The 16,410-nt window shown below is 40.9% G+C and overlaps 1 protein-coding gene across 3 annotated transcripts in view; it reads left to right on the top strand.

Annotated features, from left to right (window-relative positions):
* npas3 (neuronal PAS domain protein 3) overlaps window positions 1-16,410 on the top strand; it is a 1,239,764-nt gene that overhangs the window by 811,709 nt on the left and 411,645 nt on the right. The gene's annotated exons all lie outside the window — the stretch shown is intronic.

The raw sequence follows: 16,410 nt of genomic DNA, 5'->3' as shown, positions 1-16,410 counted from the left end.
ATCCCCTGACAGCCTGAGACCTGGAGGATGCTGACATGCTAAAGAGTGGTGCAGGACCATCCTCTGTCTGCTTCCAAGTTGCTGATGGCACTGGTAGAGGGACTGAGGAGATGCTATCCACACCAGGAGGCCCCAGAAGCACCAGGCAGTCACTTCTCCTCCTTTGCAAGGCACATGTGTATCCCTGTTGACCTGACAAATACAACAACATATCAGAGACCCCTCTTTCAATCTTCTTTCACTTTGCCCTGCTGCACAGACACGGCAATGGCATGCAGCAAGTCAAACCTGGCCATGCCAGAGATATAGCAGCACTCATGACCATGATAGACTCATCCATCATTGTGCATGGGTGTGCATTGTCTCTGGCAGCTCCATCAGATGTTCCCTTTCCTCATGCTGCAGCATTTGCCATGTTGTCATCAATTCCAGAGGCCTGTCATCAGCCTGGGGCTCAGCATCAAACTGGTCTCCAACAGTCTGCTGACTGTCAGTAGCACTGGCTGTCAGAGCTTTGATCAGCAACTTGGGGTACCTGTCCTATGCTCACCAGGTTGCATGTCTGTATCTACATGTAAACAGATATCCATTGATGTGAGAGATCTGCTGTGATGGATGTGTGGAGATTGATGTGATTATGCACTCTCTGAGGTACTCCCCTCCTCCTCTTCATCAGAGGGGGACAGTATTTCCCTTGTCATTGCAGCTGTCTGTTCTAAGGCCTTACCTACATGAGAAAATTAATAAATTGAGTTATGTGCTTTCCATTGCACACTTTCAACTATCCCTCCTGTAGGGTTCCATGTGTCCAGTATTGGACTCATGAGCACAATATCTCGTGTGGCAGATATACCCTTGTTCCTTGTACTAATCCACTCACTGTGAGCATTGCTTTTGTGCCATCAACAATGACGTAGCCACCATGCTACTCAGTTCTAAGGCCTCCTCCACCATGGGGATCAGAAATTGTGCTCCCTGTCTGTTTTGGCTCTTTGCCCTGATGTCATATTCTCTCTACTCCTGCATGCACAAAGGGAACACGATTAGATTCCTAATGGAGACAAATACAATGCTTTTGCTGCTGGAGTGCATGTGATCTATGATCGGAGCACCTGACTGCCACCTGCATGTGAATGATAGACAGGCACCTCTCATCAAGATGGAGGCATGCCTCCTACAGCATTGTTTCTTCCTTCCCCCTTTGCCACCAACTAGGTAGACACCCATTTCAATCAAACATACCCTCATGCTAGTCCTAAAGGGAACAGAGGTCTGATGTACTCGTCTTGATAGACTGAACAAAATCATTGATGCTTTTGTAACACTGCACTCTGGAGGTCAGCTGAACTTAGTCCGGGCTTCCCTTGGTTAGATAGACTGGCAAATGGAATTCAGTGTTGGCAAGTGCGAGGTGGTCCACTTTGGTAGGAATAATGGTAGGAAGGACTATTACTTATGTGGCGAAAAACTGCAGCAGGCTACAGTGCAGAGGGACCCTGGGGTCCTTGTGCAGGAGTACTGTGTGCAGTTTTGGTCGCCGCACTTATGCAAGGATATTTTGGCCTTGGAGGGAGTGCAGAGGAGGTTTACTAGGCTGATACCGGAGTTGAGGGGGTTGAGCTATGAGGAGAGGCTGAATAAACTAGGCTTGTACTCGCTAGAGTTTAGAAGAATGAGGGGAGATCTCATTGAGACGTATAAGATGATGAATGGGATGGATAGGATAGAGATGGAGAGACTCTTCCCGATCAGAAAGGACAGTAGGACTAGGGGGCACAGCCTCAAGATAAAGGGGAGGCAGTTTAGAACGGAGTTGAGGAGGAACTTCTTCACTCAAAGGGTGGTGAATCTCTGGAATTGTCTGCCCGTTGAAGTGGTGGAGGCTACCTCGCTAAATATTTTTAAGAAGCAGGTTGATGGGTTCTTGATAAGAGAGGGGATTAAGGGTTATGGGGAGAGGGCGGGAAAGTGGAACTGAGCCACAACAGATCAGCCATGATCTTATTGAATGGCGGGGCAGGCTCGAAGGGCTAGATGGCCTACTCCTGCTCCTATTTCTTATGTTTATGTTCTTACGTTATGTTCATTCTGCCTTCCTGAGGAGAAGGACCACTTGCTCATCCTTGCAGCTTTGGTGAGACCATATCTGGATTATTGTGTCCAGCTTTGGTCTCCTAATTTGAGGAAGGATGTGGTGGCATTGGAGGCAGTTCAGAGGAGGTTCACCAGATGGAATCCAGGGATGAAAGTTTTGACTTATGAGAAGAGGTTAAACAGTTTGGGCTTATACTTACTGCAGTTTCAGAAAATGAGAGGGGATCTGATTGAGGTATATGAAATTTTAAAAGGGATTGATAAAGTAAATGTAGACCAAATGTTTCTTCTTCTGGAGCAATTTAGAACAAAAGGTCACAAGTATAAGTTGAGAGGTGGTAGATTTAAAACTGAGATGAGGAGGAATTACATCTTGCAAAGAGTGGTGAATTTCTGGAACTCACTGTGCCATAGTGCAGTGGAGTCTGAATCATTGAATGGTTTCAAGAAGGAGCTAGGTATATTTCTAATAAAACATGGATAAGGGGAACAGATGGGGAGGGGGATTTGAGACCAGGGTGAGATCAGCCATGATCTGATCGAATGGCGGAGCAGGCTCGAAGGGCTGTATTTGTCTACTTCTGTTCCTAATTCCTATGTTCCTATGTCTTTCTTCTGCTAGTCTGGTTGCAGATTTGACCTTTTCAGTTTTCCAAAGTATAGCAGGTAGTCAGCTGTAAATGCAGGACTTGCAGTCCTTTTGCAATATAGCAGCAGCAGTTGCTGCGCTTCACCTAATGCCACCTCTGTTACTTTGTATCCTGCCTCCAAGCTCTAACTGGGCAGTCCTGCACCTCTCTGATATTAATTGGCAGCTTATTGAAGGATGGCTTTGTGGTCAACCACTCTCCACCCATGTGAAAGTGACACCAGCTGCCAACGCAGAATGTTTGTGGACTAAATCCAAAGTAGTAGGCTTTCTTTATGAACTGGGCAGGAGGCCAGATATGGGAGAGTGAATGTTGAGTTAACAGTGGGAATCAGTGATTTAATTGATCTGTTAGAAGTTCACAGTCCCATTCTTTTAGTTAATATCTTTTATTTTTTGAAGTACAAATCTACGTAATGATAACCACTTAGTAAAAATTCTTCATGTCTAGAAGGACCTGTCCCTGAACCCATCCCCAAGAATGTATGCCAATTATTTGATCTTAGTCTTTGGATATTAAAAGGAACATGGAATTCAGTAACATGCACCTGTTCCATTACAATTAGATTGCAGTTGAAATATTTCTCAGTTCTATTATCAAACTTTGCTACACGTTCCATGGTTCCCTTACCCAACAAAACCCAAATGATCTCAGTCTTGTAAATTTCAACTGGATTGGCACCCACAACTATTTGGGAGTGAGTATCAAATTTCAGCAACGTTAGTTTGAAAAATATTACATAATGTCACTTCTTACCTCTAATTTTAGCTTACCTTTAAAAGATGATAAATTGTCCTGGATTTTCCTATCAAAATAAATAATTTAAATACATCAGTCCTATTGAATTCCTTTTAAATGCTCAATTAGATCACCTTTTAAATTCAGAGCAATGCAAAACAAGTTTATACAACATCTCCTTTTAATTTAACTCTTAAAGTTTCTGTATCATTCTGGTGCATCTGCGCAATACCCCTTCCAAAATATTGAGGCCGTAACTTCTGGGTTCCCCAGTGTCGGATTTTGGGAGTATCCAAAAGATGTGCGAAGGAAGCCCTTTCAGAACTTTAGAAGTAAAGCTTTGCACAGCAATTGTCCTCTATTATTATCATTATGGGTCTTAGATGAAGTTGTCATTAGTCAGGATTGATAGATACTTTATCTTCTACTAACATTCTACCATGTACAGAACAATACTTTGCACGAGGCTTCACACGGAACCACCTCTCAGCGTAGTCTGGTGTCATGTGATTTTACATCACTGATGATGTAGACTGCCTACTTACATACTCAACATTCACACTTTCTACTACACCATCCTGTCCAATTTGTGGTCAGCACATGGTACATTTGAGGCTTTGTGGCTCAGTGGCTGGCATCTCAACCACTGAGCCAGAAGCTCTAGCTTCAAGTCCCACCCCAGGACTTGATGGCAAGGAAGGTGTGTTAATAATGCAACCAAGCAGATAGAGTGTCAACTTGCAAATCCTTTGAACATGCCTATGGTTGGCAGTAAAAATGGGAGAGAATCCTGGCCAACCACGCTTGATGTGAAGTCCCCTCAAGCTATAAGCCCCTGGCAACAGACTAGTGACCTGTTCCTGGAATTACTAGTTGTGGAAACACACAAAAATCTGCCTTAGTGCACCACTAGGTGTGGAAAGAGAATTGGAATTGGAACATGTACATTATTAGTAGCTGACTAAGTTGCTAATATGTCTCAAGCATTCTCTTTGTCAATGATAGTCTTCAGGGTTCAACAAATGTGTCCAGCTGAGCAGAGCTTAAAGAAGATTACACCACCAACACGGTTTCTCCATATTTGTTTTGCCACCTGTGTCTGCTCATACTCACTTGTAAACTGTGAATCACCAGGTGACAATCCAACTGGCTATCTCAATAAATCCAACTAAGTGTGAGTACCTATATCCAAAAGAGAAAATGCTGGAAAATCTCAGCAGGTCTGGCAGTATCTGTAAGGAGAGAAAAGAATCTGTAAGGAGAGAAATGTCAGCATTTTGAGTCCAGATGACTCTTTGTCAAAGCTTTGACAAGCCAAGTTGACATTTCACTTTTGGTTTCAGATTCCAGCATCTGCATAATTTGCTTTTATTTAGTGAGTATTTCTGTTGATGAATGGCTGCATATCCAATAACAGAGCATCCTTAGAAGAAGTTGGGTCCTCTGAGGTATCATCCGCATGAGGGTTTAGTGACACTTACTGTGTACGTAAAGAGTCTAATGTAATCTCGACAAAGTCAAGATCTTGATAATTACCAGGCTGTCTTTTCATAGCCCAGTCATTATGAACAGAATCAGCTAATATGTGTCAGAGATGTTTCGAATTCTGTTGCCAGTGAGTTCTTTATCTCTCCACCTCCAGTTGAGAGGGACATAGATGTGCTGTTATCTCCGTGGTATCCTCCTCTGCATCTCTGAGCTAGATTATTTCTGATTGTCTCTCCTGTCTTCTCCTTTCTTTTACATTTAAAGTTTATTTATTAGTCACTAGTAAGGCTTACATTAACACTGCAATGAAGTTACTGTGAAATTGCACTCTCTTTTCTTCCAGTGGATAAAAAATTGACCTATTGGTGAGGAAAGGTGAGATATTCACCCAATGGATGTATTGCTTTTGCTGAGGGTAACTGTGAGAAACATCCATTGCATTGCATAAGGATTGGTGTCAGTGGCAAATTGAAGAGTGGGTGCTACTGAAAGTTAAGAGGGCATGGGGAGTAATGTGTTGAAGAACACTTAACATAGACTGAAAAGGGGCCTTAAACATGGTGTGCAATTGGAGCAGCAAATGTACCTTTATTTATCCTGACCTAGTTGGATCATTACACCATTTCCTGCACTGCTGGGCATCACACTCCTGCTGTTTACTTGCTCAGTTATCTCCAATCACACATTCTTCATGAGAGTCACAGGTTTCTTCTTCCTTTTATTTGGGAAAAATATGTCCCTCCTCCTCCTTACCACAATGTTGCAATAATTACAGTAATCTGTCTTTGAGTCTGGTGCTATCTTTGCTCTTTATGCAACATCCATCCTGAAGACTCCCAACACATGCAGTACTCCTTTCTGAGGTGACATCATTCAGGTGAACATCATACCTGCTGCATAGCTTCAAGTTACAAAACGCAGGAGTTAAAATTAATTGGTATTCTTGAGTTGAGAATTAGTGATTCTAATTCACTCATTTGACTTCTGGGTTTCTGCCATGCAATTCCACCCAACCCCATTTGGAAGCGATATTCATATTAATGTCAAGGCCAAAATTTTTCCTATGTTAGTTTTATTCCATAAGTGGAAAGGTCTGATAACTTTTGCATGGCAAAGTCATAGGTGACAGTTAAGGTCTGTTTTGTGGGCATTCTATAATTTCCAAAGGCCCTATTTATGCAACATATGGGGTGAGGATTTGTTTCAATGAAAGTTATTTATTTTTTATTTAGTTTAATTAGGATTCTAACAAGCACAGAAGGTACTTTAATATTTCCTTTGTGTCATGTGAGCGGCTTGTCCTTTTCTGAGGTGACCTTTTATGTTGAAAATCCCTGACGGTATTATGTGCTAAGTCTGTTTTATTCCAAATACTTTTTCTTAATCCAACAAATTATAATTAAGTATGAATTGACAAAAAAGACTTTAAATGTACTTTCGAATTAATAAACACTCTGCAGAAAATAAATTCTATCTCTGTTTCATGTTGTGAGCTGCTAACATGAATTAATATGGTATTTCCTCACTCTTGATGTTTAAAGATTACTCTCAGTTTTATTCAGTTTAACAATATATCAGTGAATATGAAGTCTTGTACATTATATCAGACAACTGTACTGGTAAATATATTGTACTAATTCTCTGCTGTGATATACCAACTCATTTAAGATATAACAAAAATCCCAGTTGAGGATATTCTCTAGATCAGTGCCCCTAACCTTGTTTTGAGCACAAGATCACTTTTAATATCAAAATACTGCATGAGATCAAAATTCAGCTTTACTAAAACCTCTTAAAATGTACTCATGCATAACATTCACCTATCCTTTGTGTGACATCTGTATTGGCACACTATCTGTTAGTGCTGTGAAATCTGGGTAGTTGTTGGAGATGGCCAGTCGCATAGAAACATAGAAAATAGAAGCAGGAGTAGGCCATTTGGCCCTTCAAGGCTACTCCACCTTGGCTGATCATCAAATTCAATATGTTGATCCCACCTCCCCCACACACTTATTCCTTGATCCCTACAGTTCCAAGAGCTATATCTAATTTCTTCTGGAAATCAGACAACATTTTGGCCTCAACTAGTTTTTGTGGTAGGGTATTTCACAGACTCAGCATTGTTTTCTCACTTCCGTACTGAAAGGTTTAACCCTTATCCTCAAATTATGATTCTCCCACTGGACTCCCCCACTATTGGAAATATTTTTCTGAATCTACCCTGTCTAACCCTGTTAGAATTTTATAAATTTCTATGAGATCCCCTCCAATGAATATAATTCTAAACGACTTAGTTGCTCCTCATATGACAGACCAGTCATCCCAGGAATTAGCCTGGTAAACCTTTGCTGCACTCCCTCTGTGGAAAGGACATTTTTCCTCAGGTAAGGACACCAACACCTTATACAATTGCAGTAAAACATCCCTTTTCCTATACTCAAATCCTCTTGCTATGAAGGCCAATACACCATTTGCTTTGTTTATTGTCTGCTATACCTGCGCACTTACTTTCAGCAACTGATGCATGAGGACACTGAGGTCTTGCTGAGTATCTACTTCTCTCAATTTACATCTATTCAAGTAATTCACCCATCAAAGGAATAACCTCACATTGATCCACATTATACTGCATCTTCCATGCATATGCCTACTTCACTCAGCCTGTCGAAATCATACTGAATCATCTCTGCATTCTCCTCACAACTCATCTTCCCACTCAACTTTACAAATTTGGAGATAATACATTTAGTTCCCTCTTTCAAATCATTAATATATAATGTGAACAGTTGGAGTCCAATCATTATGGTATGCCACTAGTCACTGCCTGCCAATGGGTAAAAAACTGATTTATGTAACTCTTTGCTTTCTATCTACCTCAAGATACTACCCACAATCCCACGTGCTTTAACTTTACATAGCGCTTTGCAATAACAAACCTTGTTGAAAGCCTTCAGAAAGTCTAAATAAACCACATCCATTGGTTCTCCTTGGTCAACTCCTTACATCCTCAAAGAATTCTAATATATTCGTCAAGCATGATTTCCCCTTTGTAAATTCATGCTGACTTTGTCTGATTATACCATTGCTTTCCAAATGCTGAGTTATGATAATGGACTTTCGCAACTTCCACAGTACTGATGTTAAGCTGTTCTCTGTTTTCTATCTACCTCCCTTTTTGAAAAACAGGCTTACATTAGATACCCTCCAATCTGTAGGAACGAGTTCAAGTCTAAAAAATTTTGGAAAATAATCACTAATGGATCTGCTATTTCCAGGGCCACTTCCTTAAATGCTCTGGGATAAAGATTATCAGGTCCTGGAGAATTATCCACTTTCGATCCCATCAATTTCCCCAAAATCATTTCCCTACTAATGCTGATTTCCTACAGTTCCTCACTAAACTTGTTTCTCTCAGAACTTTTGGCACATTATTCATGTCTTCCTTTGTAAAAACTGAAGCAAAGTATGAATTTAATTCCTTGGCCATTTCTTTACTGCCCGTCATAAATTCTCCCATTTCTGACTGTAAGGGAGCTACATTACTTTTTGTCAGTCTTTTTGGAATTCACCTATTCTTTATTTAAATGCCTGCCATTGCATGCCCATAATCCTTCCTTTCAGTAATGTTTCCCAATCTATCATAGCTAATTCATGTCTCATATTATCATTGTTACCTCTATTGAGATTCAGGATCCTGGTCTCAGAATCAACTATGTCACAATCCATCTTGACAATGAATTCTATCATATTATGGCCACTCATCCCCAGGGATTCTCTTGCAATGAGATTGCCAACTAATCTTTTCTCATTGCACAATACCCAGTCCAGGATAGCCAGGATGGCCCTTCAATGTATTAGTCAGAAAACCATCCTGTATACCCTCCAGAAATTCCTCCTCTATTGTGCTATGACTAATTGACTCTCACAGTCTATATGGGCAGCATGGTGGCACAATAGTTAGACTGCTTCCTCACAACGCCAGGGACCCAGGTTCAATTCCTGCCTTGGGTCACCGTCTGTTGGAGTTTGCATGTTCTCCCCGTGTCTGCATGGGTTTCCTCCGGGTGCTCCAGTTTCCTCCCACGATCCAAGGATGTGTTGGCTAGTTGATTGGCCATGCTAAATTGACCTGTAGCATCAAGGGATTAGCAAGTTAAATATATGGAGGTACTGGAATAGGTTCTGGGTGGGATTGTGGTTGGTGCAGACTTGATAGGTCAAATGGCCTCCTTCTGCATTGTAGGGAATTCTATAATCCTATGATTAAAGTCACTGATAATCAGAAGTGTTCCTTTAACACATGTATCTCTGACTTCCTGTCTAATGCTATTCCCAACATTACCACGACAGTTTGTGGTCTGTATACCATCTCCACAAACATTTCTTCCCCTTGGAGTTTCTTGACTCATACAGATTCCACATCATCTGTGCTAATATCTTTCCTCAATATCGTATCAATATCTTCTTTAATCAACAATGCAACTCCACCACCTTTTTCTCTCTGTCTGCCTTTCCTAAACACTGAATAGCCCTCAAAGTTTAGTTCCCATTCTTTTCCACCTTGGAACCACGTCTCCGTAATGCATATCTCATACCCCTTTACATTTATCTGCACAACTAATTCATCCATTTTGATTTGAATGCTCTGAACATTCAGATACAAAACATTAAAGTGAGCCCTTTTAACGTTTCTTGTCACGTTCCTACTTCTTACTGCATTCTTATCTGACTCTGACCCCTGATTTCTTTGCCTATCACTTATTCTCTTTGCTGTCCAACATACAGTCCATCAGATGGTCATCTGTGAAATGAGTACAATACTTGGACTTTATGATTTTCGTCTGGCAAAAAGCCATCTCACAGAAGTATGTGGAACCAAAGTAGATTTTCACCTTGAGTGCACAAGAGGGTGTGTCACTCTGTTTACGGAGTCCCCAGAAATCGTTGTTCTTTCACCTCGCCTTTAGCTCTGTCATTTGCATGGTTTAAAGGGAAATTTTCATGAAACATTACATGCATCATCTTGTGATGCTATTCCAAATCACATCTTTTACTTAAGGCTACGGTCTGTTGACAAATGAGACAAATGATTTTGCCTTTGACATTTGTACAAAGAAATTTACTTTCCCATTCCTGGTGGAAATGTTAGGTTTTTGCCCTGGAGGTCTCTGGCTCCTCAGTTATCTTCTTGTCTTCACCCTTAGTCCACATTTTGGTGCCAGTGATTAAACAGTGAGCTGATTTGCACATCATCACAAGAAGCCCGAGTCTCCCGCACTTTTGGCAGCGCTTGGCAGCCAGTAAGCTGATTCACTCATCATCACAAGAAGCCCAAGTTCTGTGCATTTTTGGCCCAGTGACAGATTTGCTAGTCATCGCTAGAAGCCCCAGTCCTGCACATTTTTGGCAGTGGTTTGACAGGCCATGACGGTTGACTTTTCGAGACTCTAGGATTGACCTGTCGATCACGATTAACTATTTGGAGATCATGGTACTAGATCTTTGTTATGTGAAGGATGTTGAGCAGTCCGTCCTTTTGGCACATGAGTGTGTTGGTGACAGGAAAGTTTTTTGGTGCACTTCAGATCGTGGTATCGAAATACTGCAAAGAAACCAAAGCGTAGATCTAGATTACAAAACAATAATGTCATCACCTGAACTGTAGTAAGGAATTGAAAGCAGCAAGTCGATTGAAAGAATTGACTTTTGCTCCTATCTTTCAGGTCAGCAACCTGTCCTGCATTCCCACTAGAGTACACATGATATCTTTTATTATGATGTGGAGATGCCAATGTTGGATTGAGAAAGGCTCAATAAGAAGTCTCACAACACCAGACTAGAGTCCAACAGCTTTATTTATGAGCTTTTGGAGCACTGCCCCTTCATCAAGTGGATGAAGAGCTGGGTTCACAAACAGGGCAAACTCAATTGCAAGATATGTTTGAATGCGAGTCTTAACAGATAATCAAGTGTTTACAGGTGCAGACAATGTGAGTGGAGAGAGGATTAAGCACAGGTTAAAGAGATGTGTATTGTCTCCAAACAGGACAGTTAGTGAGATTTTGCAAGCCCAGGCAAGTTGTGGGGGTTGTAGAGAGTGTGACATGAACCCAAGATCCCAGTTGAGACCGTCCTCATGTGTGCGGAAATTGGCTACCAGTCTTGTTCAGTGATTCTGCATTGTCATGTGTCGTGAAGGCTGCCTTGGAGAATGCTTACCTGAAGATCAGAGGCCAAATGCCCTCGACTGCTGAAGTGTTCCCCAACAGGAAGAGAACACTCCTGCCTGGTGATTGTCAAGCAGTGTCCATTCATTCATTGTTATAGTATCTGCATGCTCTCACCAATGAAAGCATGCAGATGCTATATCTCGGGACATCCTTTCCTGCAGCATCTCAGATAGACAACATTGGCCAGGTTGCAAGAGTATGTACTGTGTACCTGGTGGATGGTGTTCTCACGAGAGATGATGGCATCCATGTCCATGATTTGGCACATCTTGCACAGGTTGCTGTAGTAGGGTTGTGTAGTGTTGTGGTCACTGTTCTCCTGAAGGCTGGGTAATTTGCTGCGTGTAATGGTCTGTTTGAGGTTGTGTGGTTGTTTGAAGGCAATTAGTGGGGGTGTGGGGATGGTCTTGGCAAGATGTTTGCCTTCATCGATGACATGTTGAAGACTCCAAAGAAGATGTAGCTTCTCCACTCAGGGGACGTACTGGATGACGAAGGGTACTCTGTCCGCCATGTCCCATGTTTGTCTTCTGGGACGGTTGTGCAGTTTTTCGCTGTGGCATATCAGAACTATCAATCGATGAGTTGACCGCCATATCCTGTTCTTATGAGGGTGTCTTTCAGCATCTGTAGATGTCTTTTGTGATCTTCCTTGTCTGAGCAGATCTTGTGTACACGGAGAGCTTGTCTGTAGGGGATGGACCTTCAAACGATGCTATACACTAGATACATCGATGACATTTTTGGACTCATGGCAATCGATCATTGTAGCAAACTATATGATGACATCAACAAGTTCCATCCCAACACCAGACTCACCATTAACTATTCTCCATTATCTTGTACACACGCATCTCCATCAAGGATGGTCATCTCAGCACTTCACTGTATCCAACCTCACGATGTTCCACTTCTCCAGCTTCCACCCTAAAAACGTTAAAGCAGCCATCCCCGACAGACATATTCTCTGTATACACAAGATCTGCTCAGATGAGGAGGATCGCAACAGACACCTACAGTCAATGAAAGATGTCCTTGTAAGAACAGGATATGGCGCTCAACTCATCAATCGACAGTTTCAATACGCCACAGCAAAAAACCGCACTGATCTCCTCAGAAGACAAACACAGGGCAGACACTGCACCCTTCATTGTCCAGTACTTCCCTGGAGTAGCGAAGTTACGACATTTTCTCCAGAGCTTTCAACATGTCATCGTTGAAGACGAACATCTCACCAAGGCCATCCCCACACCCCCATTACTTGCCTTCAAACAACCGCGCAACCTCAAATAAGTCATTATACGCGGCAAACTACCCAGCCTTCAGGAGGGTTGTGACCACGACACCACACAACCCTGCCACAGCAATCTCTGCAAGATGTGCTGGATCATCGACACCGATGCCATCATCTCATGTGAGAACATCATCCACGAAGTACACAGCACATACTCTTGCGACTTGGCCAACATTGTCTACCTGAAATGCTGCAGGAAAGGATGTCTAAGGTATGGTACATTCGCAAGACCATGCAGACGCTATGACAATGGATGAATGGATACCACTTGACAGTCACCAGGCAGGAATGTTCCCTTCCTGTTGGGAAACACTTCAGCAGTTCATGGCATTTGGCCTTTGATCTTCAGGTAAGCGTTCTCCAAGGCAGCCTTCAACACACAAAACGCAGAATCACTGAGCAGAAACCGATAGCCAAGTTTCGCACACGAGGACGGCCTTAACCGGGATCTTGAGTTCATGTCACACCATCTGTCAGCCCCATGACTTGCCTGGGCTTGTAAAATCTCACTTACTGTCTTGGCTGGAGACAATTCACACCTCTTTAACCTGTGCTTAACCCTCTCTCCACTCACATTGTCTGCACCTGTAAACACTTGATTATCTGTTAAGATTCACATTCCAACCATTATCTTGTAATTGAGATTGTGCCTATATATGCCCTGTTTGTGAACCCAGCTCTTCACTCACCTGATAAAGGGGCAATGCTCCAAAAGCTCGTGTTACCAAATAAAGCTGTTGGATTTTAGTCGGGTGTTGTGAGACTTCTTACTGCATCTTTTATTAATTACAGCAGATTTGTTTCAACATTATGTTATTTGAAAGAAGTACCCAGACCTCCCACCACTTTCTAAGTACAAAATAAGAAGATTTGAATACATTCATTCAGAAATAAAAGATATGCAAGACATTCTCGGCACAGTCTAGTGAACAGGAATGAACTTGATATTTCATTTTAACATACAGTGCAACAAACTAACTAGAGTTTCAGAATGTATGTAATTTAAATTTACAAAGATAAATTACACACATAGTATTGACTGTGTGCTGATGTTGATAATATACTAGATATCCTTTTTTTATTTTGCTGGCAGTATTTCTTAATGGTTTAATAATCATAATTGATTATTAACTAATAAGATTACAAGGTACTGCAGATGCTGGAAATCTAAAAATGATACAAAAAAAACTGGAAATGCCCAGAGTCTGGCAACATCTGTAGACAGAGAAATAGAATTAACATTTCTGGTTAGTGACTGTACATCAGAACTGCTGAAATTTCCAGCTATTTCGATTTTTATAATTAACTGTTGTGCGCTACAATTGAGAGGCTTTTGTATAGCTCTTCCTGAATGCCCTGATGTTGAGTATCTTCTCAGGAATGGATGTGCCCTAACAATTTTAAGAAGTAAGATTTTGTGAAGTTAAAATTGCACTGATCAAAATTCCATGCATTTTCAAAAATATACATGAAAGTCTTAACAAAATACTGTGAGTAATGAAACTGGGCATTATAAGATTATATTTGTACGAAATACTGAAGCTGCTTTCACATTATTTAAGAACTGTCATGAAATTATTTATCTGATTAATTGGTACTGTAATGTTTGGTCTATTCGATTAATCCATTTCACTTGTTATTATATGTCAAGGTTGTGTAAAAGATAATAGAACTACTCTAAAATTCTGTTCATTATTCTGCTTCTGATCGAGACTATTCTCATTGTCCTATTACTGAAATACCTGGCTTTGTGTTTTTTTTCTGAGGCAGTTACAAAAATCTGTGTGAACAATAGTAATTTTTTTCCTTCAGTCCCAGAGATTGAGTTCCTGCTAGAACACAGTATTGATTATATGCCACTCCGAGATTAAACATTTATGAAGCATAGGAATACTATTTTGTCCATGCAACTAAAATATCATATTGAAAAGAATCAATTTTATTTAGTTGATACAAAGATGATTTGCTCTATTTTTTGAAAGTGATTGTCTTTATTTGTAAGCCTTAAAATAAGTTTGTTCACTTCCGTTTGTAAGTAAAGAACATATTACGGTGAATAGCCAAAGTTTGTGATCCATATTGGTACCAACGACATAGGTAAGAAAGAGGATGAGATCCTGAAGGTCAAATATAGGGACCTGACAATAAACTAAAAAGCAGTATCTCAAAGGCAGTGATCTCAATATTGCTCCCAGTGCCACAGACTACGAGAGCAGGAACAGGAAAATGGACCAGGGAAATGTGTAGCTGGAGACATGCTGTAGGGTGGAGGGACTCCTGAAGCATTGGGACTGATTATCAGCCTCCTTCCACCCTGTAGGGATTCTATGATTCTAAAAATAGCAAGCCTGAGGTTTGGGAGAAGTTCAGTGTTCAGCAAAGGGCGATAAAGAGATTGATTAAGAAAGGAAAATAGAGTAAACTTGCGAATAACATAAAAACGGGCTGCAAAGGCATCTATAAGTATATGAAAAGATTAGTGAAGACCAATGTAGGACCCTTAAAGTCCAAAACGGGGAAATTTATAATAGAGAACAAGGAAATATCAGAGCAATTAAACAACGACTTTAGTTCAGTCTTCACAAAGAAGACACAAATAACTTTCCAGAAATACAAAGAGATCAAGGGCCTAGTGAGAAGAAGAAATTTGAAGAAAATTAGCATGACTAGAAAAATAGTGTTGGAGAAATTAATGGGACTGAAAGCTGATGAATTTCCAGGGTCTGATAATCTACATTCTCAGGAACATAAGAGTTGGCCATGGAAATAGTGGATGCATTGGTTGTCATTTTGCAAAATTCTGTAGATTCTGGAACAGTCCCAGCAGATTGGAAAGTGAAAAATGTAACACCACTTTGTAAAAAAGGGCAGGAGAGAAAAAACAGACAATTACGTTCTCATTAGACTAACATCAGTAGTAGAGAAAATGCTCAAGTTTATTAGAAAAGGATGTGATAACAGGACACTTAGAAAATATCAACAAGATTAGACAAAGTCACTAGATTAATGAAAGAAAAATCATATATTACAAACTTACTGAGTCTTTTGAAGATGTACCTAATTAAACAATGAGGGGAACCAATGGACGTGGTGTTTTTAAATTTTCAGGATGCTCTTGATAACATCCCATAAGAGGCTAGTGTGCAAAATTGGCAGGCACTGACTAGTTGGATCCCATAGGGATCAGTGCTTAGGCCCAAGCTATTCAGAATATACATCAGTGATTTGGATGAGGGAACCAAATGTAATATTTCCAAGTTTGCAGATGACACAAAACTTTCTGGGAAGGTGAGTGGTGAGGAGGATTTTGAGAGGCTTTGTTGATTCAGACAAGTTGAGTGAGTGGAATACATGGCTGATGCAGTATAATGTGGATATATGTGGAGTTATCCTCTTACAAGGAGAAGCAGAATTGCAGAGTATTATTTAAATGGTGATAGATGAGAAAATGTTATTGTACAAACGGACTTGTTGTCCTAGTACACCAGTCACTGAAAGCAAGCATGCAGGTACCAGCAGGCAGTTAGGAAAGCAGATGGTATGTTGACCTTCATTGCAAGGAGACTTTAGTACAGGGGCAAGGATTTTTGACTGCAGCTCTACAGGGCCTTGGTGAGACGACACTTAAGAGTATTTTATGCAGTTGTGGTCTCCTTATTTAAAGGATACACTTGCCGTAGAGGGAGTGCAGTGAAGGTCTACCAGACTGATTCCTGGGAGGCAGAATTGTTCTGTGATGAGAGATTAGATCGATTGTATGATGCTAGTGTGCTATTGCTTTTTTTTTGTTTAAGGGGACTGTTTTAAAGTTTAATTTTTTTCTACAGGTAATCGGTGTGTTGAGAGGGAATGCAGCTGAGATGCTGGGAAAACAGGATGATTACTCATTTTAGCCATGCAGTGTTTAGTTAGGAGA

The sequence above is a fragment of the Carcharhinus amblyrhynchos genome, chromosome 14, assembly GCF_965287045.1.
Source record: "Carcharhinus amblyrhynchos chromosome 14, sCarAmb.v2.hapA, whole genome shotgun sequence".
NCBI classification, from domain to species: Eukaryota; Metazoa; Chordata; class Chondrichthyes; order Carcharhiniformes; family Carcharhinidae; genus Carcharhinus; species Carcharhinus amblyrhynchos.
Note: the sequence above shows the minus strand (reverse complement) of the source record. Positions and strands in the feature narration are given on the sequence as shown.